Source organism: Pseudonaja textilis, chromosome 8 (assembly GCF_049901715.1).
Source record: "Pseudonaja textilis isolate UNSWEBS1 chromosome 8, rPseTex1.2, whole genome shotgun sequence".
In the NCBI taxonomy this organism is placed as follows: Eukaryota; Metazoa; Chordata; class Lepidosauria; order Squamata; family Elapidae; genus Pseudonaja; species Pseudonaja textilis.
Genome location: NC_141997.1, coordinates 49,413,829 through 49,439,049, shown reverse-complemented (window position 1 = coordinate 49,439,049; position 25,221 = coordinate 49,413,829).

Below are 25,221 nucleotides of genomic sequence, written 5' to 3'. Positions count from 1 at the left end.
ATTTGTTCTCCCCCCCCCTCTCTGTCTGTACTACCCGAGCGACATTGAAACAATGCAAACAGGAAACTACGGGTTTTTAAAACAAAACAAAACGAAACAAAAAACCTGCTGGAATGAGGCTGCAAACATTGGCATGGTCAGCAGATGGCAGCCCTGTAATATTTCAGCTGCCATCCACTGTCTGGAGTTTTGCAGCCCAGACAGAATAGCCTTCTCAAACTGCCAATCTGCAATTCATAATGGATTGTGGCCAGAAACCAGAAGCAAACAACCCCCCCAAAAAAACCCCCAACAACCCCTACTTAAAAATACAATAAAGAAAAAGGGGGAAAAATGAATAACATCAAGGCTTCGACAAGAAAATAGGATTGCAACTACGGGAGACATTGCCTCAGTGGGTGTTTCATTTTCAACTCCTGAGGCACAATATATGCTACAACCCTGGTGGTAGAGAGTTTGAAATCTGAAAAGAAAGGAAGGAAGAAAAAGTACAATAACGCGACGTTTGTCTAAGGTATTCCCGAAGCAGGACTAAGATATAGGAATTAATGAATCTCCCTACAGTTCTTGCAATGAAAATTATTTTGTTTTCATGCCACCCTGGTTCTGTATTGGCAAACACTTTTAACAGGTGCCATTTTGAATTTTATTCCTGGAATGATGCTGAAGGCAAAATACTATACGTAATATGAAGCCTTTCTTAATCTTAAAATGTAAGCAGGAAGAGAGAACTGACCTCTGCTAAATATTCTTTGCCACCCAGGCTCAATTTATCTTTTGCTAAGTTGTTGTTTTTTTTGCAAATGCCTCGAACTCCAGCTCATTTAATCTTTGTGAAAACATACGTTTTGGATGTTCCTACCCCAAGGACCATATTAACACGCCTGACAATCCATATGGAACTAACTTTTGTCAGGCGCGAAAAATCAAGATCACACAATCCACAATTAAGCAGATGTCCCAAAGGAGCTTTTTTTCAGGAGGCCACTGGACTTTCTTGGTTTTTTTTTTCTCTTTTGAAGATGTTTTGCTTCTCATCCAAGAAGCTTCTTCAGCTCTGACAGATTGGTGGGAAACGAAAGGATTTATATTCCTTGCAGGCTTTCCCCACCATCCAGTCAGAGCTGAAGAAGCTTCTTGGATGAGAAGCAAAACGTCTTCAAAAGAAAAGAAAAAAACCAAAGAAAATCCAGTTGCCTCCTTAAAAAGCACCTTTGGGACAACCATGACCTGGATGACTGCAGATCTCTACAGATTTTTGCAATTAAGCTAGTTTATTACTCATGTCTATACACAAGAATCTAGTCAACTAAATTCGTGCTAGATAAGAGTTAACAGAATTGAAGAGGAGTTGAACTTAGACCATTTGTGACAATGTAATGACTCCAGGCTGATTCCTCTCTTGACTCCACCTCCAGGCTCTGCCTGTCCTTCTCACTACTTTACAACTATTTCAAGTTAATGGAAAACCATCAACTGCTACTAGCCAAGAGGCTGGGATTTAATCAGTAGTTAACAGTGGACTTCATGCTCAATCTTAAACCTTCCTGGTTTAAATATGAGAAGGGCATTAGCACACCCCTCTGGCTATAGCAAATATGGACACCAGAAATTATTTTTGTGCCAGAGTTACTTGTAGGGTAGATAGGTGGCATTACTTCTAAATAAAGTGGCACCATATCTGAATATAGCCAACCAGTGGTGGGATTCAACTGGTGTAACAACCGGTTTGGTGAGCGCATGCTTCTACTGCAGCTCTGGTGGGTAAAACAGCTGAGGCGCAGCAATTTGCTGTGCTGCACGAATCAGCTGGGCTGCAAAACACAGAAATATAGGACAGTCTAGGGCAGTGGTCACCAAATTTTGGTGGTCCGCAGAGAAATGTCACCCCCAAAGCAATTAATCCAGGCTGTGCAGGAACACAAGGCTGCGTCATCCACATAGCCTGCAGGAACACAAGGTTTGCATCGCTTGCATTGCAAACAAGACGAGGTAGTGAGAGGACGGGGGAAAGGGCAGAGGGGGGGAACTTGCCCCACTCACCCCACGCACTTGGCCTGGCCACTGGGCTGCTTCTTTCTGCTTCTTTCTTCTGCTTTTGGCTGCATGCAAGGAAAGCAGCAAAAGTCTTTCTTTGAGTCTTTGGGATCCTCCTGTCCCAAGAGGCTATGCCAGCAAAGACTCATTTCTGGCAGAGTTTGGGGGAGAGAAAGAAAGACTTCTGCTGCTTCTGCTGCTTTCCTTGCATGAAGCCAAAAGTCTCTCCCTCTCTCTCTCTCTCTCCCCTGAGAATGGAGCTGGAGATGGTATCCTGCGATCCCAAAAAAAGAACGATCGATCAGTAGGAAAATGGGGTGGGGAATTTTCTTGCAGACTTTTTGGGGGATTCGGTGAAAAAATCTCTTTTGAAGCAGGTCAATTCATCCCTTAAAATTTCTCTGGAAACCATTGTGCAGCCGAAGTGGACTCTTGTATTCCAAGTGTCCAGGTTGATGAAAAATGAAATTCGATTGCCTTCACTTCCAGCAACCCTGAAGAATCCTTACTTGAAGCCTCCATGAGTTTGCATTTCCCGTGGTCTTCAGAACTGATGAAGCTTCTTGGATGAGAAGAGACACATTTTCAAAAGGGGAAAAAATTACAAAACAAGAAAGTCCAGTTGCCTTTTTGGAAAAGCAGCTTTGCGTGGGTCTTCTATGATCTGTAGTTTGAACAAATTCTCAACTATCAGTCATCCTCAACTTAAAAGATTTCATTCGATGACCATTTGAAATTACAACAACACTGAAAAAAAGTAAGCGATGACCGTTTTTTACGCTCACAATGGTTTCTGCATCCCCAAGGTCATGCGATCAAAATTCAGATGGTTGGCAGCTGACTCATATTTATGACAGTTGCGGTGTCTTGGGGTCATAGAATCCCCTTTTGCAACAAGCCAGGTTCACTTAACAACTGTATTACTAACTTAACAAACTGCTGTGATTTGCTTAACAATGGTGGCAAGAAAGGCTGTAAAATGGGCAAAGCTCACTTAACAAAATGCCTCACCTAGCAACGGAAAAGTTGTGCTTAATAGCAATAGCACTTAGACTTATATATCTCTTCACAGTGCTTTACAGCCCTCTCTAAGCAGTTTACAAAGTCAGCCTCTTGCCCCCAACAATCTGGGTCCTCATTTTTACCAACTTCAGAAGGATGGAAGGTTGAATCGATCTTCAGCTGGTTAGCATTGAACTCCTGACTGTGAGCAGAGTCAGCCTGCAATGCTGCATTGGAAGGAAGGAAGGAAGGAAGGAAGGAAGGAAGGAAGGAAGGAAGGAAGGAAGAGCAATAGTACTTAGACTTATATACCACTTTACAATGCTTTACATCCCTCGCTAAGCGGTTTACAGGGTCAGCCTCTTGCCCCGCAACAACCTACGTCCTCATTTTACTGACCTCAGAAGGATGGAAGGCTGAGTCAACCTTCATTGTGTTAGTATGTTGAAGACTACCCCGTATTAAACATGCAAAATCAGGATTGTGCTTAATCAAGATTTCCAGATTAAACCTCTAACCCGTTTACACACAATGGCTGAAGGAAATGGAGCCATTTGAAATAAGAAGGCTGGGATGTAGAATTGAAAAAAATAATAATGATCCAAAGCTCCAGGCGATTGTTTTAAATCTTCCTCCAACACCTCAAAACTCTGGGCTGTTTAAATGCTTATCTTTATTCCCCAAGAGCTTACTTTTCTATTCTTCTGCCCAGGGTTCCAGAAAAAAAACAAAACTCAAGTCTGCAGACAGCAAGCCTGTGCTGGTTTTATTCTCTCATTGGCATTTTTCACCTGGACTCAGGAAAAGGTCAGGCCTATTAACCATTTTTTCCTCATGAAATTCTCTGTTTGTTTTTTTTTCCTCAAGTGGTAGCTCGTCGTAAATCTCTCCGAGAAATGCAGCTTTCCCCATTTCACAACTCTATTGTGGAAGGGGGAAGAAGGCTCCTCGGCTGCTATAATTCACTTCGTTTCTGATAAGACTCCGCTCTATTTTATCCTTGATTCTTTGAAATACATTCTTGAAAATAGGTGCGGTGGGATTAGAAGAACAGAAGGGAAAATGACACAGGATTTCTTAAGCCAGAGTCTTACATAGCCCTCTGCTTGGAGGTGAAAGGGGGAACCAGCCTCATCCTGCCACTACTATGAATGGTGTTTGTCGCAACTGTCTGTTGCCTGTGGACTTAGAATAACTTTATTGTCCCTTTGAATGTACACCATTTGGCATGCATTGAAATGCAATTTCGTTGCATACAGCCCTCAAAGCGTCACCGCCTCCAATATACACTGCATAAGCATGTAGGCAATAAATAAGTATAAAATTATGCATATACCTGCATATAATTATATGACGCAGGGAAACCACACAGTCTAGGTTGGATATATACATGTCCATGGGGATAACAAAATGAGCCTTGTGTGTTTTCCAAAAGGGATGGTCTAGGGAACAGAGCTGTTACAGGATCTGGTAGTCCTGCTAAAAACACTTTGAAACCTCCTCCCAGAGGGTAGCAACAGAAACAGACTGTGTGGGGTCACTTCCAGCTCTAAGCACATAGCGCTTATAAGCATCATCCTGAATAAAAGGAAGCGAACTTCCTATAATCTTCTCAGCTGTCCTCACCATTTCTGTTATTCAGAATGGGAAGCACTGAGAGAGCTCACAGAGGCTAGGGATAATTGCAGAAACGCATACTTTTATTGCTATCATTCACACACATACCTCTCTCTCTCATCTCACTTCTTTTTTTAAACAAATTTCATTCAGTTTTTCACATTAAAAACCAAAATCTCTTTTTAGTGGACAACATATTCCCGGGTCATATCACCTTTACATACAAATATGACAGCAATTATATATTGATATATGCACACTTAATTCTATTATTACCTTTTCCATTCCAAATTTTCAGTAAGGAGAGAAACAAACACATTAATTCTAGCCTCTTTCATTAATCTCAGTTGAAACATCTTTTTGTTTCATTTCAATTATTTCAAATATAATCCTTTAATACTTATTTTAAAAAATAAAGATAAACAATATGTGTTTGCATAATAATAATAATAAAAATAAAAATAAAGTTACCAATGTCTCCTCCTTGCTTTTAATAGTCTATATTAACTTATTAATTTAGCTGGTTCTTTAGTCTATCATATTCTCTTTCCATTACACATTCTTTTTATAACTTCTAGATTAATACAAATAACACTTAAAAAAAAACAAGTATAGGTTCCCCCCTTTTACTGTTTTGAGTGTGACTCCTCAATGATTAAAATATACCTTTATTCCCTCATCTTGATTCCCAATAAACCATTATTTTTGAGAAGTTACAATAATAATCATTACATCTTTTCAATTGGATTCTACAGCATATTTCCCCCCCTTGATTTTTAATAAGAGTTATCAGTATCTATATTACCCTATTTTCTAAATATTTTTAATTGCAGAAATATTCTTATTACCCCTTGTCACCCTGCAGAATCCCCTTTTTAATTCATCAACCATTATCTCTGAAAAAACAATTTCTTTTCAACATTTTACTATTTCCGTATTTCTTTATTTCATGCACCTGTTTCTTACTGCTTCTCCTCCCCCTCTTTTCCCCATATCTTTTCTCATTCCAGTTTGTATCCCTCTCTTTCTTAATATCCTCCTTTCCCCTTTTCTGCTGGGTCTTTCTGCCTTTCCTGACTTCACAGGTAATTCCCCCTTTTTTGATTGCCTTCTTAAATCTCAACTTTTTAACCTTCCTTCTTTCCTCACTTCTTTGTAGTGTTCTTTGTGTTTATTGTCTATTTAAAATGTCTTCTCCTTGAGTCGACTCCTCCTCCTCTGAAGCTCTTTCTTTTTGTTCTTCAATCGTCATTTCCATTTTTTCTAACACAGAGCAAAGTGATTCGCCTCTTTCCTGTAGTTCTCTCATATTTTTAAGTTCCATTTTTAATTCCCAAAGAGATATCATCATTACACACTCTTATATTTTATGATCGTTAAAGTCCACAAAAAAACCACTTTTACTTTCCTTCTTTCCTCTTTCAATTTTCTAAACTTCTCAGTTATTCCAGCCCAGGGTCTATACCAAAAACATCAATCAATCCCACAGTCAGTCTTTCCTTGCTTTTTTCTTTATTCTGGTTCTGCTTTCACTTTCTAAGATTCTTACTTTGTTTCAGTATTTCTTTAATGTTATATCCACACAAGTTCATTCAGAAACAGGATGCTTTCCCTTTTGTTTGAGCTCAAGTTGTTGTCAAAAGGTGACACTCTCCATTATACAAAGTCTTCACCTTTTCCCCCTATTTTTTTATTTAGGGTTTTTCGAACCTCAATATTCCAGCACAGTCCAGTCTCCAATTTGTAAACTTTATTATTATTATTTTTTGACAATCTTAAGTCCAGCTTTATTTTATGCCTGTTTATTCCCAAAATATTTTAGTCCAATTTAGTTAAATCTTTAGTTCCAGCTTCTTCCTTTCCCAGTTCGAAGCCCTGCTTAGCTGTCAAAAATATTTTCTTTTTTTTTCTCTGTACCTTTGTAATTTTTCCGCTCACTTTTCTTTTCTTAAAAATTCCATGTTACCTTAATCCCGGGGTACTTTTGTTTAGTTGTATTGCCCAGTTGTCCCGGTTCAGATGTTATCCACCTCTTTCTTCCCTCCTGCACAAATCTTAATCCAGCTGAGTCGTCCTCTTCGGGGTGGCCATTTTAAACCACCCGCTGCAGTCATCTTTGGGGGGAAAAATACCAATCCCAGGGGGGGAGATGTGGCTCCCCTCAACCTGGCTTGTGGCTTCCTCTTACTCTGCCATCCCTCCAAGGCAGCTTCAGCCCCTAATCATAATAATTGGGGCTCTCCAACGAAAGAGCAGGAACCATAGCTGCAGAGAGTGGCAATCTACAGTCCGTCAGTGAGGAGGCTCCGCCTTCTTCCTCTCTCTTCTCACTTCTCTCTCTCTCTCTGTGTCCCTCTGTCTTTATATTTATCTATCGACAGAGAAAGAGAGAGGGGGGGGAGGGAGGGGGGGAAGGAGGGAGAGAGAGATATATATATTTGAGAGTTACCAGGATTACAAAACTGTTAGAGAATCTAATTGTCCTGCTTCAGATACCCTGAAGCCTCCTTCCAGGTGACAACAAAAGAAAACCAGTCATGGAGAGGACATCCCTGACAATACTGTGGACCCTGGTCAAACGGTGCTTATAGGCTGACTTACCCTGAATAGAAGGAAGTGAATATCCAGACATCTTTTCTGCTCTCCTCACTACTCTCTGAACAGCCTTCCTGCCCAAAACAGTAATGCTTCCAAACCACACAGTATTACAATAGGACAGGATGCTTTCAAAGTGGTAAGAAGAGGGGAAGGAAGATGTGCTTTCTCAGTTTCTCACTTTTGAGTGACTATATAAGTAGAGTGTTGTGGTTCTCCGGCAGCCTGCGCAGACGGCAGCGGAATCGGACAGTGGGGAAGAACGGGGACCAGTCTGGGAGTCTGGAGAGGACTCGGATGAGGGTCCTGCATCCAATGGAGAAATGGGGCCAGGACCATCTGGGAGTGGGGTGCTGCCTCTGGAGCCTTCGGAGTCTGGCAGCAGTGAAGCAGAGGACCCCGGGGAGCCTGTTCCCAAGGCTGCTAGAAGGCGAGAGCAGCTGAGACAAAAAGAGCAAAACTCAGGAGTAAGGCTGGAAGGTGATTGCCCGTCCCATCAGGGACAAAAGTCAGCCCTCAATGACGAAGAGCTTTGCAGGAAGCAAAGCAGTTCAGTCATCTCTGAGTCTGAGTGAAGCTCTGTACTCTGGTGGGATTTTTTTCTGGGTTTTGGGGTTGGTTTACGCTAGCCTTAATCGGACTTATGTTTCTTGGCAAACATTCTACAGCACGGAAAAGCGTGTTCTTACCTGGAGGAACCGCGTATAATGAGTTTTGGCTGGGAATACAAGTAATTCCCAGCATTGCATTAAAATAGGTTTTACTTTAAAAATTCAGTTTGTGTTTTATTAAGTTTGATGAAGCCTGGGTCAGAACATATAGGTAGTCCTCAACGTACAATCACAGCTGAGCCCAACATTTTCTGTTGCTTAAGTGAGACAGTTATAAATTGAGTTTTGCCCCCCATTACGACCTCGCTTTTTTTCATTGCCGTTGTAATTCTGAACAGTGACTAAATGAACTGCCGTAAGTCGAGAGCTACCTATGTCTTGGTTGAACTATAATGAGTTTTAAGTTTAATGAGTTTTTAAGCTTCATGGAAAGATTAAACCGATTTGCCAGGCTGGAACTGAGCTGCTCTTTGATCTACACATTGACCCAACCTGTCTGAAAACTTCCCGGCGAACTCTCTTGTTCTTCCAGCAAACCAGAGGTCTTCCATCTCTTCTTTGAATCACTTTTATGACCAAATGTGACAACACTGGGATATATTGCAGCCGAGAAGGGATAGTTGTGGCAGAAAATACACATATATATTTCAGCAGGAAGGATCAGAAGCCGTTGCTACTTAATCTGAAAAATGACTTGTTTTAATAATGTTTCGGCTTCTAATTCTTTACGTTTTTCTTGCTCTAAGGAAGGATGAGAAGGAAGACTTTTTAAAGCACAGGTAGAGAATAAATCGCAAAGGCACGATCAATTCAAAGAGGGAACAGTGAAGGAATACAGAAAAGGTTGTATTTAGAGACATATTCTACTGCTAGCTCTATACCAGTGCTTCGCTATGAAACTATGTGACCGGGCTTACTTTCTGGGGAGGAAAATAAGGGGGGGAGGGGAATTCTGCCTCTGCCTACCAGCATCCATCTATATTCATCTGGATAGCATCCTGTCAGTGTATGAGAGGGCTGTTTGGAAACTGAAACATGGAAACTGAAAGAGTATTTGCTGTGTGAGCAAGAAGGGGACAGCAAGGAGCCTGGGCGTGGCTTAGCTCAACTGTTCTGTACTAAAGCTGCTTGGTGCTCTGAAACTGAAACGCCTCTGCTTGTGTTTTGTATTTGGAAGAGATTTCTTTTCAGGTGAGGAGGGGGAGTAGATCTCCTTAGCATCAGAGCGTGTTAATAATAATAATATAGGAAATACTAATACTCTGAGGATTAAAAAAAAAAAAGAACTGCTAGGTTGGCAAAAGCTAGGACAAGCAACAGGAACTCACTCCGTTATGCGGTGCTAGGGATTCGAACTGCAAAACTGCCGACTTTTCTGATTGACAAGACCAGCGTCTTAGCCACTGAGCCACCACATCCCATTTGTATCCTACCTTTATTATTTTTATTACAAACAACCCATGGCATCAAACATATTTAATATTCCTTCCTTCTCCTACTTTCACTGCCACAACAAAGGGACTCCAGCCAACTTCTGTTTCTAAAGTGGGACTAGAACTCATGGCCTCCTGCTTTCTAACCTATGCCTGTGAGTTTTATTCTTTTTTTCTTTTTTTTGGTAAGGATGCTCCTCTGTCGTTGACAAATTTCATTTCTGCTGGTTTTTCTAGCCCCTTCTTTATAAACCTCTTAGGATCGTTTCCAATATTAGTCTGGTCTTCTGCGGCAATATTTGTTGACCTCCACAACTTTAAGAGGTACGGACTACAACTCCCAGAAATTAACTCACCGCTATGGTGGGCTGGGGAATTCTTGGAGTTGTAGTCCACGCTTGTTAAAGTTGCGGAAGTTGAGAAACCCTATAATAGAGGATTTCTCAGCCAGTCCTTGAGTATTGAAGATTTGTCCTGAAATGAATACAAACTCCAGCTCCTTTGTCGTGCAATGGTGGGTTATACATTAGCTCAGCAAACAACAAATACTCTTCTCTGACAAGAATGGCTAAAAGGCAGACAAGGTTAGAGCTGGGTTTGAGTTGGCTTCCTTTCCTTTTATTCCCATTATCATGAGACACCCCCCACCAAACCCATGTCTATACACAGTTCTGGCCACGCCTAACCATTATCCATAAATGCTATTAACCCTATAACATGTCTACGTCCCTACCCTATTCCGACCCTCACTAACTGATCCCCACCTGGTGCCACATGCACCATGTTTAACCTGAGGCTTCCTGAGTTGACTCCTTGTCCTCCATTGTTCCCCTCTCCTGACAGCTCTGCGCATACACGCATCTGGAACAGGCTCCAGTTGTTCTTCCTCCCCACTCATCTAAGCCTCCAAAGGCAGCTGCCTCTCTGGTGGCTGGGAAATATCGGATGGCCCTGGCTCTATCTCTGCATCCAACATAGCATCCATTCCCCAGATGCTAGCACTGCCCCAAATTCCTTCCCAACCTCCTCATTGCCCGTTTCTGCCCCCACCTCCGCTGGCAGCTGGTGACCCACAACAAGGATTGGCAGTCCCATCTGATTTTGAATCATCTGCAAATTTGATATGTCCTTCATCCAAAACATTAATAAAACTGCTAAAAGGGTGCAGGATTCAAGGCCAGGCCTTATAGCTTGTTCTAGTTTCATGAGGATATTTAATGAGCCCTCTGTATAGTGCTGTCCACTAACTTAAATCTTGTTTTGATAATCAGAATATGATCAAAATTCTTTAGTTTGCACTATACAAAGTTATTCTACACAACAAATTCTTTGCACAAACAAAATATTGGCTGATTTGGAAAAAAAATAAGTTCACCGGTGTAAAGGTTATTTGCTAATTCCAGAAGTACCTTTCCAAAATCATTCAATCAATCCACCCCTAAAAACACCCCTCATTTGATACGATATTCCTGAACCCCATTTTAATTACTCGGGGTTCGAATTGTTCCGAGAAACGTTTCAAACCAGCCACAAGAAGCCACGTGAACCTGTCTGGCATTTTGTGCAGACAGCATTTGGTTAAAAAGGAAAGAAGAAAAGAAGAAGACAAGGCGAGGCAGTAGAAATAACAAGAAACATTTTGACTTTCCTTTTCTTCATGAATCAAAGCTGCCAAACATGACAACTTTCGAGATTAAACGGCTGGGCTCCTATCATCGGGGCACCACTTTCTGAATATATCCTGCCTTAGAATGAAGAGTTATTGATAGATAAAACTTGACAAGTGCTTTCGTTTTGGAATCAGATATACAGTAATTATGCTGTTTCAGTGCTGAAGAATCCAGATAAGTACCACTCACTTTGTGGGGACAGAATGAAGAGAAGAGGTTATCCTGTTATTATTTTTTAAGCTTGCCTTGCTTCTATTTTTAAATCACAGAAAATGATTTTATACACCATTTGCAGAGGTGGTATTCAGCAGGTTCTGACCAGTTCTGGGGAGCCAGTAGCAGACATTTTGAATAGTTTGGAGAACCGGCAAATACCACCTTTGATTGGCCCCATTCCCATCTATTCTCTGCTGATTGGCTGGGTCTTCTTTTGTTGCCCTACACAGGAGAATGGAGCTGGAAAGCAGGTTACTGGGGTGGGGAGGAAATGGAGATTTTGCAGTAACCTTCCCACCAGGAATGGGGAGGGAATGGGGATTTTGCAGTGTCCTTCCCCTGCCACGGCCATCAAGTCATGCCCACCAAGCCACACCATGCCCACCAAGCCACAGAAGCCCACAGAAGTGGTAGTAAACATTTTTGAATCTCACCACTGACCGTGTGGTGAAGCAGTGGTTAGAATTCAGTATTGCAGAATAACTCTGCCCACAGCCAGGAGTTCAGTCGTGACTGGCTCAAGGTTTATTTTACTTAGGGAATTTATATTGCCACCTATTTGCACATGATGACTCAAGGCGGCTTACAGAATATAAAAGCTCATATAAAAACAATAAAACTAATAAAAGAAGAATCACATAATACATTAATTGTCGGCTTTAGAAGCTATATTAGCACCAGATGCTTCCACACTGACGCATTCCTGAGCCTGGGAAAATGGGAGGAGGGAATTTCTTGAAGTTTATATGGTTAGACACAATAGCATTCTTTTTCTAAGTCAAGGTCATGTTGTTTCTGCACCTGACTGAGGAGTGGTTGAGGGGACGTCTCAAGTTGGGATGGATGGTGATTGGGGCGTGTGATGCGATAATGGGTGCAGGGCGTGGATTTGTAATATTTTACTTATTGAAGGGAAACCTGGAACTTTCAGATTTGGGATTTCCCAGATGTGCTAGTTTACTACCCTAATAAAAGGAACCTTTGAGAAGATGTCTGTCTCAGAGTTATTACTTGGAGTTGAGGTTTTCTGAAACGCTGACATTAATATAATAAAATCACTCATCCACACCGCTGTCCCGGAGACAGCACCTCACATGAGCCATTTGATGGGCTCCATCCCACTCTGGATTCCCCAGGCCCGCTGGCAAAACCAGATCTTCAGTGCCTTCTAGAAGAATATTAGTGAGGGGGGCATTCTAATCACTGGGGGGGATGATGTTCCAGAGAGAGGGAGCCACCACAGAAAAGGCCCTTCTTCTGGGTCCCACCAGCTATATCTCCTTCAGGGATGGGATCCACAACATTCCCTGCCTCCCCTCTCTGATGGGTCGGGTAGATGTGACCGTTAAGAGACAGTCCTTCAGATAACCTGGTCCCAAACCATGAAGGGCTTTAAAGGGGACAACCAGCACACCTTGAATTGCGCCTGGAAGCAAATTGACAGCCAATGCAGCTCCCGCAGGAGAGGTGATACACGTGCACACCGAGGTCTCCACAAAACCATGTGGGCTGATGCATTTTGCACCAACTGGAGCTTCCGGATGTTCTTCAAGGGCAGCCCCATGTAGAGTACATTGCAATATTCAAGACGGGAAGTGACGAGGGCACGAGTGATCATGAGTAAGGATTGTTGGTCCAGGAAAGGGCACAACCCACAGGTTGACTCAGCCTTCCATCCTTCTGAGGTCAGTAAAATGGGGACAGCGTGCATAGAGAGTGCTATAAGGCACTAGGAAGTGGCGTATAAGTCTAAGTGCTGTTGCTATTTATGTCCAAAGAGACAGCAGAGTCTTTCTGATATTGGGCAATAGTTGCATCTGGGCTACTATAATTCATTTTCTCCTCCAAGCAGGATGGTGACTGAATGGTGAGAGTTAAGGTATTGTCTTCTCTCATCTTTAATCTTCTATGAATACGCTGAACATGTGCTGACTAATCACCAATCATTAAAGTTTTTCAACAGGGATGAATTGCAATAGCACTTAGACTTATATACCACTTCACAGTGCTTTGCATCCCTCTCTAAGCAGTTTACAGAGTTAGCCTATTGCCCCCAACAATCTGGGTTCTCATTTTACTGACTTTAGAAGGGTGGACGGCTGAGTCAGCCTTGAGCCAGTCTGTATCAAACTCCTGGCAGTGGGCAGAGCCAGCCTACAATACTGTATTCTAACCACTATGTCACCATGGCAATAGACTAGACTAGACTAGACTAGACTAGACTAGACTAGACTAGAATAGAATAGAACAGAACAGAACAGAACAGAACAGAACAGAACAGAATAGCAGTTATATACTGCTTCACAATGCTTTCCAGCCCACTCTAAGCAGTTTACAGAGTCAGTTTCTTGCCCCCAACAATCTGGGTCCTCATTTTACCAACCATGGAAGTCTGAGTCAACCTTGAGCCAGTCAGGATTGAACTGCTGAACTTCTGGCAGCCATCAGTCTGCAGAATTAGCCTGCAATGCTGCATTCTAAGCACTGTGCCACCACAGCTCATGTATATTGTATAATTGCCCCTTTGCAGCGAAGTTGAGGCAACTTTTGAAAGAGACACAGGGAAAAAATAGCTATACTCAAAGTATGTCAAGAACACACTTTGCAAAGTACTTCCTTTATGCAACCCTGTCTTGGAAGGTTGTGTGAAAGAGAAACAAATCAACAAATAAGACTCTTCTTACCCCCAAACAGAATGAGATTAGATGGATCCAGGCAGAGTATATCCAATATCCAAGGGATATTGAAATAAATACTTTTTCTAGCACAATTATTCCTGGAAGCTACAGTAAATCCTGGAAATTACTGGCAGGTTCATGGACAGGCAGGAGGAATTAATCAGCCAAATATCTGTACAGAATAATATGTAGCGAAACAGGCATTTTCCTTTAAGGAGATCGGAGGAGCTGGCAGAGAGAGAGGGAGAGGGAGAGGGAGAGGGAGAAGAGAAGAGAAGAGAAGAGAAGAGAAGAGAAGAGAAGAGAAGAGAAGAGAAGAGAAGAGAAGAGAAGAGAAGGCAGATCCATATGAAATTCTGGAATGGCTTATGCCCAAACTTACCTTTCTCATTTCATAGTCTGCAGTTTGGGTTTGTCTTCTGAGATGATAGATGATAGATAGATAGATGGATGGATGGATGGATGGATGGATGGATGGATGAATGGGTGGATAGATAGATAGGAGAGATCTAGAGAATAAGAGAGCATGAGAGAGAAGAGAGAGAGAGAGAGAGAGAGAGAGAGAGAGAGAGAGAGAGAGAATGAGGGGAGAGAGAGAGAGAAAGATTGAATTTGGACTGTAAATTTAACAGAATAACAGAGTTGGAAAGTGCTTTTGAAGGTCTTCTAGACCAAATCCTGTTCAAGCAGAAAACTCTATACCATTTCAGACAAATATCTGTCCAATCCCTTCTTAAAAATGTCCAATTTTGGAGCACCCACAATGTATGGAGGCAAACTATCTCACTGATTAATTGTCCTCACAGTCAGAAAATTTCTCCATAGTTCTAAGTTGCTTCTCTCCTTGATGAGTTTCCATCCATTGCTTCTTGTCTTGTCTTTGGGTGCTCTGGGGAATAGCTTGACCCCGTCTTCTTTGGGGCGGCACCTTAGACATTGGAACACTGCTATCATATCACCCCTAGTCCTTCTTTTTACTGGATGAGACAAATCCAATTTCTGCAACCGTTCATCATATGTTTCAGCCTCCAGTCCCTTAAACATCTTTGTTGCTCTTCTATGCACTCTTTCTAGAGTCTCCTTTTTTAATATCATGACAACGTAAAAATATTCCACATTAAATTCCTAATTATTTGAGACTAGCTCAAATTTGAAACTAGGGCAATAATAATATGAGAATGGTGAAGAATGAAGAAATATGAAATGAGAATTCGGAAATATTTAGGCTAGAAAATGTTTTTGGCCATTGTTTACCTATGTTTCACATCTTCTATCTCACCTATGATCCCATCTATATTTTAAATTTAGTAATACGAGTTACCTTGAAGGGGAACAATTTACCATCACAATTACCTTGTGTTTGAATAGATTTAAAATGCTTTAAGCCAACAGAACATAAGACTTTATTAAAATATGAACAATTATGACTCCATTCACGGTTTGAATGTAACACATAAGTTAGCAAATTAACATTTATTCCCTTGCAATATAATTCATTCTGCCCATTATTTTAACAATGGCTTGAAAAAGCTTTCTCAGCCAATATTTGTTTACAACAATATATAATTTCCATAGAAGCGCCATTGGTGTGAGATGGAGTCATGGCGTGCATGAAATTGCATGCAGGATTCAAATAATGAGCTGTAATATGGTGTTGGGATTCTCAAGTGAGCATCTTCATGGAAAGAATATTACGATTCATAGAGCGGGGTTTTTAGAACTAGATTTATCTTTCAGGAACGGAAAGGAATTCATAACTAGAGAAATTCTATCAGCTTCCCCATCTGCCTCCTGTGATGACAGACAGACAGACAGAATCAGTACTGCAGACAAGACATGACATGACACAATAACATAAATCTTGTGGTTAGAATCGGTAGCATGTCACATTGGCACATAGAAAAATAATGCTTATAACTGCAATTTTGATTTTGTTTTTTTAAAGCTATATGAATATAGAGAGAGTGCAGAGAAGAGTAACCAAGATGATGAGGGGACTGGAGGATGAAACATATGAAGAATGGTGGAAGGAACTGGCTATGTCTGGTTTGATGAAAAGAAGGACTAGGGATATCATGATGGCAATGCTCCAATATCTCAAGGGCTGCCCCAAAGAAGAGGGAGTCAAGCTATTCTCCAAAGCACCTGAGGGCAGGAGAAGAATCAATGGATGGAAACTCAAGGAGAGAAGCAACCTAGAACTAAGGAGAAATTTCCTGACAGAACAATTAATCAGTGGAACAACTTGACTCCAGAAGTTGTGAATGCTCCAACGCTGGAAGATTTTAAGAAGAGATTGGATAAACATTTGTCTGAAGTGTTGTAGGGTTTCCTGCCTAGGAAGTGGGTTGGACTAGAAGACCTCCAAGGTCCCTTCCAACTCTGCTATTCTATTCTATTCTATTCTATTCTATTCTATTCTACTCTACTCTACTCTACTCTACTCTACTCTACTCTACTCTACTCTACTCTACTCTACTCTACTCTACTTTCTATTCTGTCTGTTCTGTTCCGTTCCGTTCCATTCCATTCTCCTCTCCTCTCCTCTCCTCTCCTCTCCCCTCCTCTACTTTCTATTCTGTTCTGTTCTGTTCTGTTCTGTTCCGTTCCGTTCCGTTCCTTTCCGTTCCATTCCATTCCATTCCATTCTATTCTATTTTACGCCACGCTACTCTACTCTAGTCTAGTCTAGTCTAGTCTACTTTCTATTCTGTTCCGTTCCATTCCATTCCATTCCATTCCATTCCATTCCATTCCATTCCATTCCATTCCATTCCATTCTATTCTATTCTATTCTATTCTATTCTATTCTATTCTATTCTATTCTATTCTATTCTATTCTACAAACCTCTTTCCAAAGATTTAACTATATATATTTTCCAAGATGTTGGCCAAAAGTGCTTAGCTTCCTAGCTGAGCTAGGAAGGCACACAATCCATCACTGGGCAGAATAATAGGATTATAGATTCAGAAAGGACCTTGGAGGTCTTCTAGTCCAATCCTATGCTCTAGCTGGAGACCAGATCCCAATTCACGCAATTGGCTGTCCAGTATTTTCTTAAAAACATCCAGGAATGTTAAGAGTCTTAGTGGACAACCACTTTAAATATGCCTCAGCAGTGTGGGGTGGCAGCCAGGAAAGTCAGTGCAATCCTAAACTGCACTAACAGAGGGATACAATCAAGATCAAAGGTGGTTCTGATACCACCCTTTAAAGCCTTAGTAAAACCACACTTGGAATACTGCATCCAGTTTTGGTCACCGGACTATTAAAAATATGTTGAGACTTTAGAAAAAATGCAGAGAAGAGCAACCACGATGATGAGGGGACTGGAAGCTAAAACACATGAAGAACAATTGCAGGAACTGGGCATGGGTTTAGCCTAGTGAAGAGAAGGACCAAGGGAGACAGGATAGCAATGATCCAATATTTGAGGGGCTGCCACAGAGAGGAGGAAGGAATCAAGCTATTTTCAAAGGCACCCAAAGGCCAGACAAGGAATAATGGATGGAAACTGATCAAAGAGAAATTCAACCTAGAAATAAGGAAAAATTTTCTGACAATGAGAACAATCAACCCATGGAACAGAAGTTGCCTTCAGAAGTTGTGGGAGTTTCATCACTGGAGGCTTTCAAGAAGAGACTGGACTGCCATCTGTCAGATATGTTGTATGGTCTCCTGTTTGGCAGGGGGTTGGACTAGATGACCTACTAGGTCCCTTCCAACTCTGTTAATCTGTATCTATATAAAGAATTAGCCACTTTCAATGGGGTGGAAGTTGAAACAGCTTTCACTCTGGCAAGGAGGAGTAGTGATGGTTATTTCACAAAGTATTTGAGGAACATAATAAATCAAAGCGAGTATAAATATGCTTTGGGGAAAGCTATGTTCCAGAAAGCTGAATTAAATCCAAAGCAAAGTGAAAGGCATCTAGAATGATTAGAGGAATGGAGAATTTATCTTAGGAACAGAGATTAGGTGGGTGGAAAAGAGTGGACATTTTATTAAAGATAAAATGCTGAGAGATATGACGGCTCTTGAAAACACAGGACTCAAAAACTTATAGTTTTTTTTTGTTCTTTCTTTCTTCTTCTTTTTTAAGAGAAACTGTTTGAGCAAGAGAAATTTCATCAGTCGGTTCTCCTGATAAAACGAAAACCCTGTCCAATTGTCCTCATTTACATGATTTAAGAATTCAAACATCTAACATGACTGGGAGGGGAAAAAATCTTGGCTTATATAAACATGACTTTTAAAAGGTGGATAGGCTGACCTCCCCAGAAACTCTTCAAAGATTTGCAGGTGAGTTTTTTTTAATGAAAAAAATATATCAGACTGGGGATAATGCAGATTATTTTATTTTTTTTGTATTTGTCAGTGCCTCCAATTCCCAGCTACTAAATACTTGCCTAACCATGTTAAATCACTTGGAAGGGAGGGGGTCCCAATTATTGGGCACACTACTCTTCAGAGAGATGATAATTTCCCTAGTTGGTGTAGTTTGCATGACAAACAGCAAAGCCTAAGTAGCACAGATGCCAGCCATACAGAACATCAGAGTTGAAAGGGAACTTGGAGGTCTTCTAGTCCAACCCCTTGCTCAGGCAGGTAACCCTATACAATCCCAGACAAATGGTTGTCCAATCTCTTCTTCAAAACCTCCAGAGATGGAGCACTGCAACTTCTGGAGGCAAATTGTTCCACTGATTAATTGTTATGTTAGGGAAATTCTTCTTAGTTCTAGGATGTTACTTTCCTTGGCTAGTTTCCATCCATGGTTTCTTATCCTGCCCTCTGATGCTTTGGAAAAATATCTTGACCCCCTTCTCTTTGTGGCAGCCCCTCAAATATTGGAAGAATGCTATCCTGTCACCCCTAGTCCTTCTTTTCATGAAACTAGACATCCTTAATTCCTGCAACCATTCTTCATATGCTTTAGCCTCCAGTCCCTTAATCTTTGTTGCTCTTCTTTGCACTCTTTCCAAAGCCTCGGTAATAATAGGGACTTTACAGGAATTTTGGAAATGTAAAGTTCTCCTCTTTAAGATCCTCGAGAAGGATTCTTTAAGATGATTCAGCATCATATCTGGGGAGTTCTGCGTAGATGTATCCAGGAGTAGATCAGACAATTAGTCAGTGGAACACCTTGTCACCAGAAATTGTGGTTGCTCCATCACTGGAGGTTTTTAAGAAGAGACTAGACAGTCACTTATCTGAAATAACATAGGTTCTCCTGCTTGAGCAGGGGGCTGGACTAGAAGACCTCCAAGGTCCCTTCCAGCTCTATTCTATTCACGACAAAATGGCAACCAGAGATGAGCCGCTGAGAGAACGTCTGAGATAGTAGCAGATGTGGAGGAAGCTCAGCAGAGGAAGTGCCATATCAAGACAAGATTCTGCATAGTTGCTCCACAGGTGCTTTTTTCAAGAGGCAACTGGATTTCCTTTGTTTTTCCTTGAAGACATTTCACTTCTCATCCAAGAAGCTTCTTCAGTTCAACTTGGTTGAGAAGCAAAAAACATCTTCAAGGGAAAAACCAATAAAGTCTATTTGCCTCTCGAAAAAGCACCTTTGGGACAACCATGACCTGGATGACTGAGAACCTCCATAGACACCATTGACAGATAGCTGAAGTAGCAGACATTGGTAAATCCTACCATTGGCTGGTATGGGCTGGACTAAAAGATTGCACTACTGACTGTCAGGGTTCCAACAATTGCCCTAATTAAATCATGAGCTCCAGCCAAGCTTCAAAAGAATCCAAAAGATTTATTAGGAACAACCTAATGGCATTAACCCATATGGAACCAACTCTGAGACACGTAATATACTATCACCTATGACCCTGTTTCCCCCCACCCCCTGGGTGTGTCATAAATCAGATTCTCCAACAAAACATGTTCAGGGCTGGGTGTCATCCTCAATCACATTCTCCAAAGAAGGATTTTTGAGGGCAGAAGATCCAGTAGTCTAGGCTACAATCTCCACAAGATAAGCATGGAATGTGCTTCTGGCCTTCATCTGCTGCACTGCTCCCTCAGGCTTTTCCCCGTCCTTCTTATGGCACCTCGGGAAACAGGTATAGGAATGATTTATGAGTTGACACTGACCATAACAGCACAAAAACAAGCACTAAGCACAAGATCCATGCAGCCGGGGTCTACCACACTATGGTGAAGGCTAGGCAGAGACAATCAGAGACAATCCAACACATAGTAGCAGGTTATCCGACGGAGGTAGGAACCTCATACATTGAATGGCACAACCAAGTAGCTGGCATGTGTACAGGAACACCTGTACAGAACATGGGATCGGTCGTCCAAATCAGGCTTTCCAAACTCAAGGCCCGCAGGATAGATCTGATCTACAGGATGCTTAGATCTGGCCTGTGGGGCCACCCTGGAAATAGCACAGGACTGGCCGAGAGGACCTCTGCCAGTGAAAACGAGCTTGGGAGGGCCGTGTGTGCCACCCCAAATTTGTTTTCATTGGCGGAGGGCTGCAGGGGGCTGTCACAGCTGAAAATGGGGCCCAGAGCCTCTGCCAGTGAAAATGAGCTCAGGAGGGCCACATGTGCCCCCCCAAAAAACTCTGATTTCACTGACAGAAGGCTAGCAAAACAAACTAAAAGGAGAAATGTTTCTCCTTTTGCATTTGAGCCTGCAAGAAGGGACGGGAAAAGAAAAGGGGAAAGAGGAAAGTAAAAGAAAGGAAGATGGGAAGAGAGCAAGGAAGGGAAAAGAAGGAAAAAAGGGGAAGGAAAGAGAAAGGGAAGGAAAAAGAAGGAAGGAAGGAAGAATAGAATAGAATAGAATAGAATAGAATAGAATAGAATAGAATAGAATAGAATAGAATAGAATAGAATAAATATTGGATGAAGAATAGAATAGAAATAGAAGAGAAGAGAAGAGAATTTTTTACTGGCCAAGTGTGATTGGACACACAAGGAATTTGTCTTGGTGTAAATGCTCTTAGTGTACATAAAAGAAAAGAGACATTCGTCAAGAGTCAAGAATCATCAGGTACAACACTTAGTGATAGTCATAGGGTACAATAGAGCAGAATAGAATAGAATAGGACAGAACAGAACAGAACAGAATATAGAATAGAATAGAATAGAATAGAATAGAATAGAATAGAATAGAATTCTTTATTGGCCAAGTGTGATTGGACACACAAGGAATTTGCCTTGGTGCAAATGCTCTCAGTGTACGTAAAAGAAAGGATACATTCATCAAGAGTCAAGAATCATATGGTACAACAATAATAGTCATAGGGTATAATAAGCAATTGAATCATACTAGGAAACAGTCAATATAGATCGTAAGGATACAAGCGACAAAGTTACAGTCATAAAGTCACAAGAGGGAGGGGATGGGTGATAAGGAGTGATGAGAAGATGAGAGTGAGTGAGGGTCTGAGGGTAGTCCTGCACTTGGCTACCACAGGTCCCCAACATAAGTGACGTTGAACTGGCCACCCCTCCTGCCTCCCACCTCGCCTGAGGTTAAACACAACCCTGATGCGGCCCTCAATGAAGTCGTTAAACACCCCTGCTCCAAAGTCTACATGGGGAGAGTCCCAAAAGATTGTGGAGAATAAGACAGCTAAGGTCCTAGAGGACCTCCAGGTCTAGACAGACCAGCAGATATTTGGCCAATCCACCAGATACTGTTGTAATAGAAAAGGACCTTATTAGGCAATTGACCAAATCTGAGGATTTTCTTTAAAGCCTTCCAGCTCAGCTTCTGAAGACAGTGCCATGGCATAAATAATCTTGATTCTTTTCAGTGATTTAGCTTCTTTGGGCATAAAAAGGCAGCTAGATGCACCCCTGATTTCTAACAAAGAAGGGCTTTTGTTAGCGAGAACAAACATTTGGCACTGTTCGTTATCATCTTTTGTGTATATTTGTTGGTCTTAAAATCTGGATGCTGCCATTGACACTTAGGAAATATTTCCCTGGGCTAAATTGTAATGGATTGTGAGTAATATTTCCAGGAAAACCCAATTGGGACATTTCAACACGGTACAAATGAGACTGAAAATTCTTATTGGTTGCTGTGAATATGAATGAATAGTTGCAAATAACAGATAATCAGAGATGGAAGGGACCTTGTCGGTCATCTAGTCCAGCCCTCCACCCAAGCGGGAGACCCTAGACCATTTCTGACAAATGGCAGTCCAATCTCTTCTTGAAAGTCTCAAATGAGGATGCTCCCACAACTTCTGGGGAGCAAGCTGTTCCGTAGCTACAAATTAGGATCAATTTTTGTTTTGATCCCTGGAACATTAAAAAAAAAAAGTATTAGAGGATTGGAACAACTTGATTCATTCATATTTTAATTGGCGGTTAATTTTAATCTGAACATAACGACTGAGGTATGAGGAAAAAGTCATCTAATAATTGTTTTCCAACACCACTTTCCTCTTATTAAGGTAAGTTTTCCATTATTGCTGTAAAGAACAAGAGAGCTGGAAATGGTATTAAATAAGCAGGGACTTTCTGAGGCGAGAGAAGGGCCTGGAGGACCGAAAGCAACACCAATTTTGCGAGTTTTGTGGGCACTGTTGTGGATCTAAAGTGGGATTAAATAAACTGAATGTAGCTTGGAGATTAAAGATAGATGAGAATGACTATCTCAGATTTTGTTTTCATATCATCGTTCCTAAAGTCTTTGAAAGGGGAAAGAAGACTTTCTAATTTTAGGGAGGCGTTAGGATCACTATATTTGAGGATATATTTGATAACCTGAACCAACTATATGCTACGGATGGTGTAAAGTTTCTGGCAATTCCTACTGCATCTCTCTCTCTCTCTGCAATAACATCTAGAAAAAGTCCATCTCATGCAGTTTGGAGGAGACAAAATGGCGGCTTAATTAAGGGCCGTTGTCTTATTCAGCGTTACGGAAATAATTGTAGCTCAGGGTTGAAATGAGGGGTCCTGGGTGCTGTCTGAGTTTGATTGATTTCTGACAGACATTTCATTACCATTACTAGGTAACATCATCTGTCCTAGCACGGATGACGTTATCTATTTTCGATAATGAAATGTCCACCAGAAAATAACCAAGCTCGGAGACCACCGAGGTTCCGTCGTGAAGGACATTGAAACTAATTACAATATTTCTGTAGCAAGATTTGAGGGTATGGCCTTTGAAATACAATCATGCCAATATGGTCCAATTTCTGCAACCTTGAGTCCTCATCTAGGGTTCTATATATATATGTCTTATACTGCCAGTCCTATTCATTCCCGCTGAGATGGTCAATTACCCAAAAGAATTGAAGGTGACTTGCCTTGACTGACAGTGGTTATCTTGAGTTGCTTCATAGTTCTGTCTTCTTACAGAAGAAGGAGCTAATGAGCCTCGGTGGTGCAATGGTTAGAGTGCAGTACTGCAGGCTACTTCTGCTGACTGCCGGCTGCCTTCGATTTGGCAGTTCGAATCCAAACAGGCTCAAGATTGACTCAGCCTTCTCTCGTTCCGAGGTGGGCAAAATGAGGACCCAGATTGTTGGGGGCAAGAGGCTGACTCTGTGCTCTGACCCAAACCTTGTTCCAAGGAAACAAAAACAGAGGTAACAGCAAAACCTTTTAATGATTCTTTATGAATTCTGTTCTTTCCCTGTTAAAAGACTGTTTCAAACTAATTGTCTCTGATAAGAACGAGCCTTGCCAAGGTGGTGAAAGGCTGCCAAGAACACTAGATAAAGTTACTAATAAATATTTCAAACACAGTCTCCAAGCACCAACCAAGATACTCCGAACGTTCACAAGGCTTGAGTGCAAAAACTTCTTTGCTTCCTGCAAAGAACTCCGGTTTCTCAGCTGGCTTTTATCTCTTGAGGGAGGGGCCATTACTTTGCAGCCTTACTCCTGAGTTGCCCGTGCTGCTGCAGCTGTTCTGTTCCTTCGACCAGTCCTGCACACATGCACACTGGGCATGGGCTCCTCGGGGACCTCTTCATCACTGCTGCCAGCCTCCACCATCTCTGAAGGCAGCACTCCACTCCCTGATGGTCCCGGCCCCACCCCTGCATCCCACGCAGGCCCCTCACCTGAGTCTTCACTCTCCGAGACCTCAACCATCCACACCTGCTACTGGCGAACCACAACACTCTGTAAACCTCTTAGAGAGAACTGTCAAGCACTGTGAAATGGTATATAAGTCTAAGTGTTGAATCATGTCAACCATGGTGTCATGAAGAGTTAAAAGTGTCTGAACGGCTGATTAAATGATAGAAAGTGTGACTTTGGGGGATCCTCCCAATACTTGTACCAGCTGATTGAAGGGAATATTTGTAGCCCAGAACTGAACTTTGGCATTCTCTGAGCTGATGCTACCTACTTTGGTAATGAAACATCTGCTGGAAAACCACTTAGAGAGGACTGTAAAGCATTGTAAAGTTGTATATAAGTCTAATGCTATTGCTACAGATGTTCTACAGTAGCTCTTTAGCACAGATGTTCTGTGCTCCACCATATAATTTGGCTCTATGGCGAACTGAGTCTCTAAGCTAACAGGGCCAGCATGCAAGGGACTGTATTATAGTCCACAGTACCTACACAAGCAAGTCACTTTTCTGGGAAAGAATTAAGGTTGCTCCCCTATGGTGGCATCTAAAATCCAACCAGGTTTTATGGCATTTCTGAAGACAGAAAATTTCAGGGAAGACATCCTGCTGCTACCAAGGTAGTTTCAAGGTTGCAAAAAGGAACCAAAAAAGAAAAAACAAGAAAGTCATAAGAAATGGTCTGTCTGAAATCCAGCTCGTTTCCCTGCTACCTGGAAATATATTACCTGCGAGGGAGAAGGTGAGAGTTTCTCTCTGCAGTTCACTGTCCCAGATTGCTCAAAGGAGTAAACTCTGCGATAGTTTAACTTTACAGACTTCTCTTCTTCCACCTTTTACACAGAGAACAGAATAAATGAGTTGCAAACTCCCCAGCTAGAGAGGAAGCTTAAGAAAAGAAAAAGAAAGGGAGAACCATTGGAGGGAAGAAGAAAGAGGCAAACTCGTGGGATGAATGTTTACATTCCAAGAAATTACTCCTTGGCAGGAGGGAATAGTAAAAGCTGAGCATCTTCAGGGCTGAAGAATAACAGGGGCTACCATGACTTCCCTCTGCAAATTTTTGATGAGAATAATCTTCCCTTTCTCTTTTTTAAAACTCCCATTCTGTTTTCGTGCTAGGTGTTTACAAAACGATGTTCCAGTGTCCCTGCAAAAACACCAAACAGACTTATCTGAATAAATCCTCCAAATTGTAAAGCAGGATGTTTTGCTGCTGGGACAAACGCTTCAATCCATTTCTGGGATTACCAGTTCATGGTAATTTCTCATGAGAGACA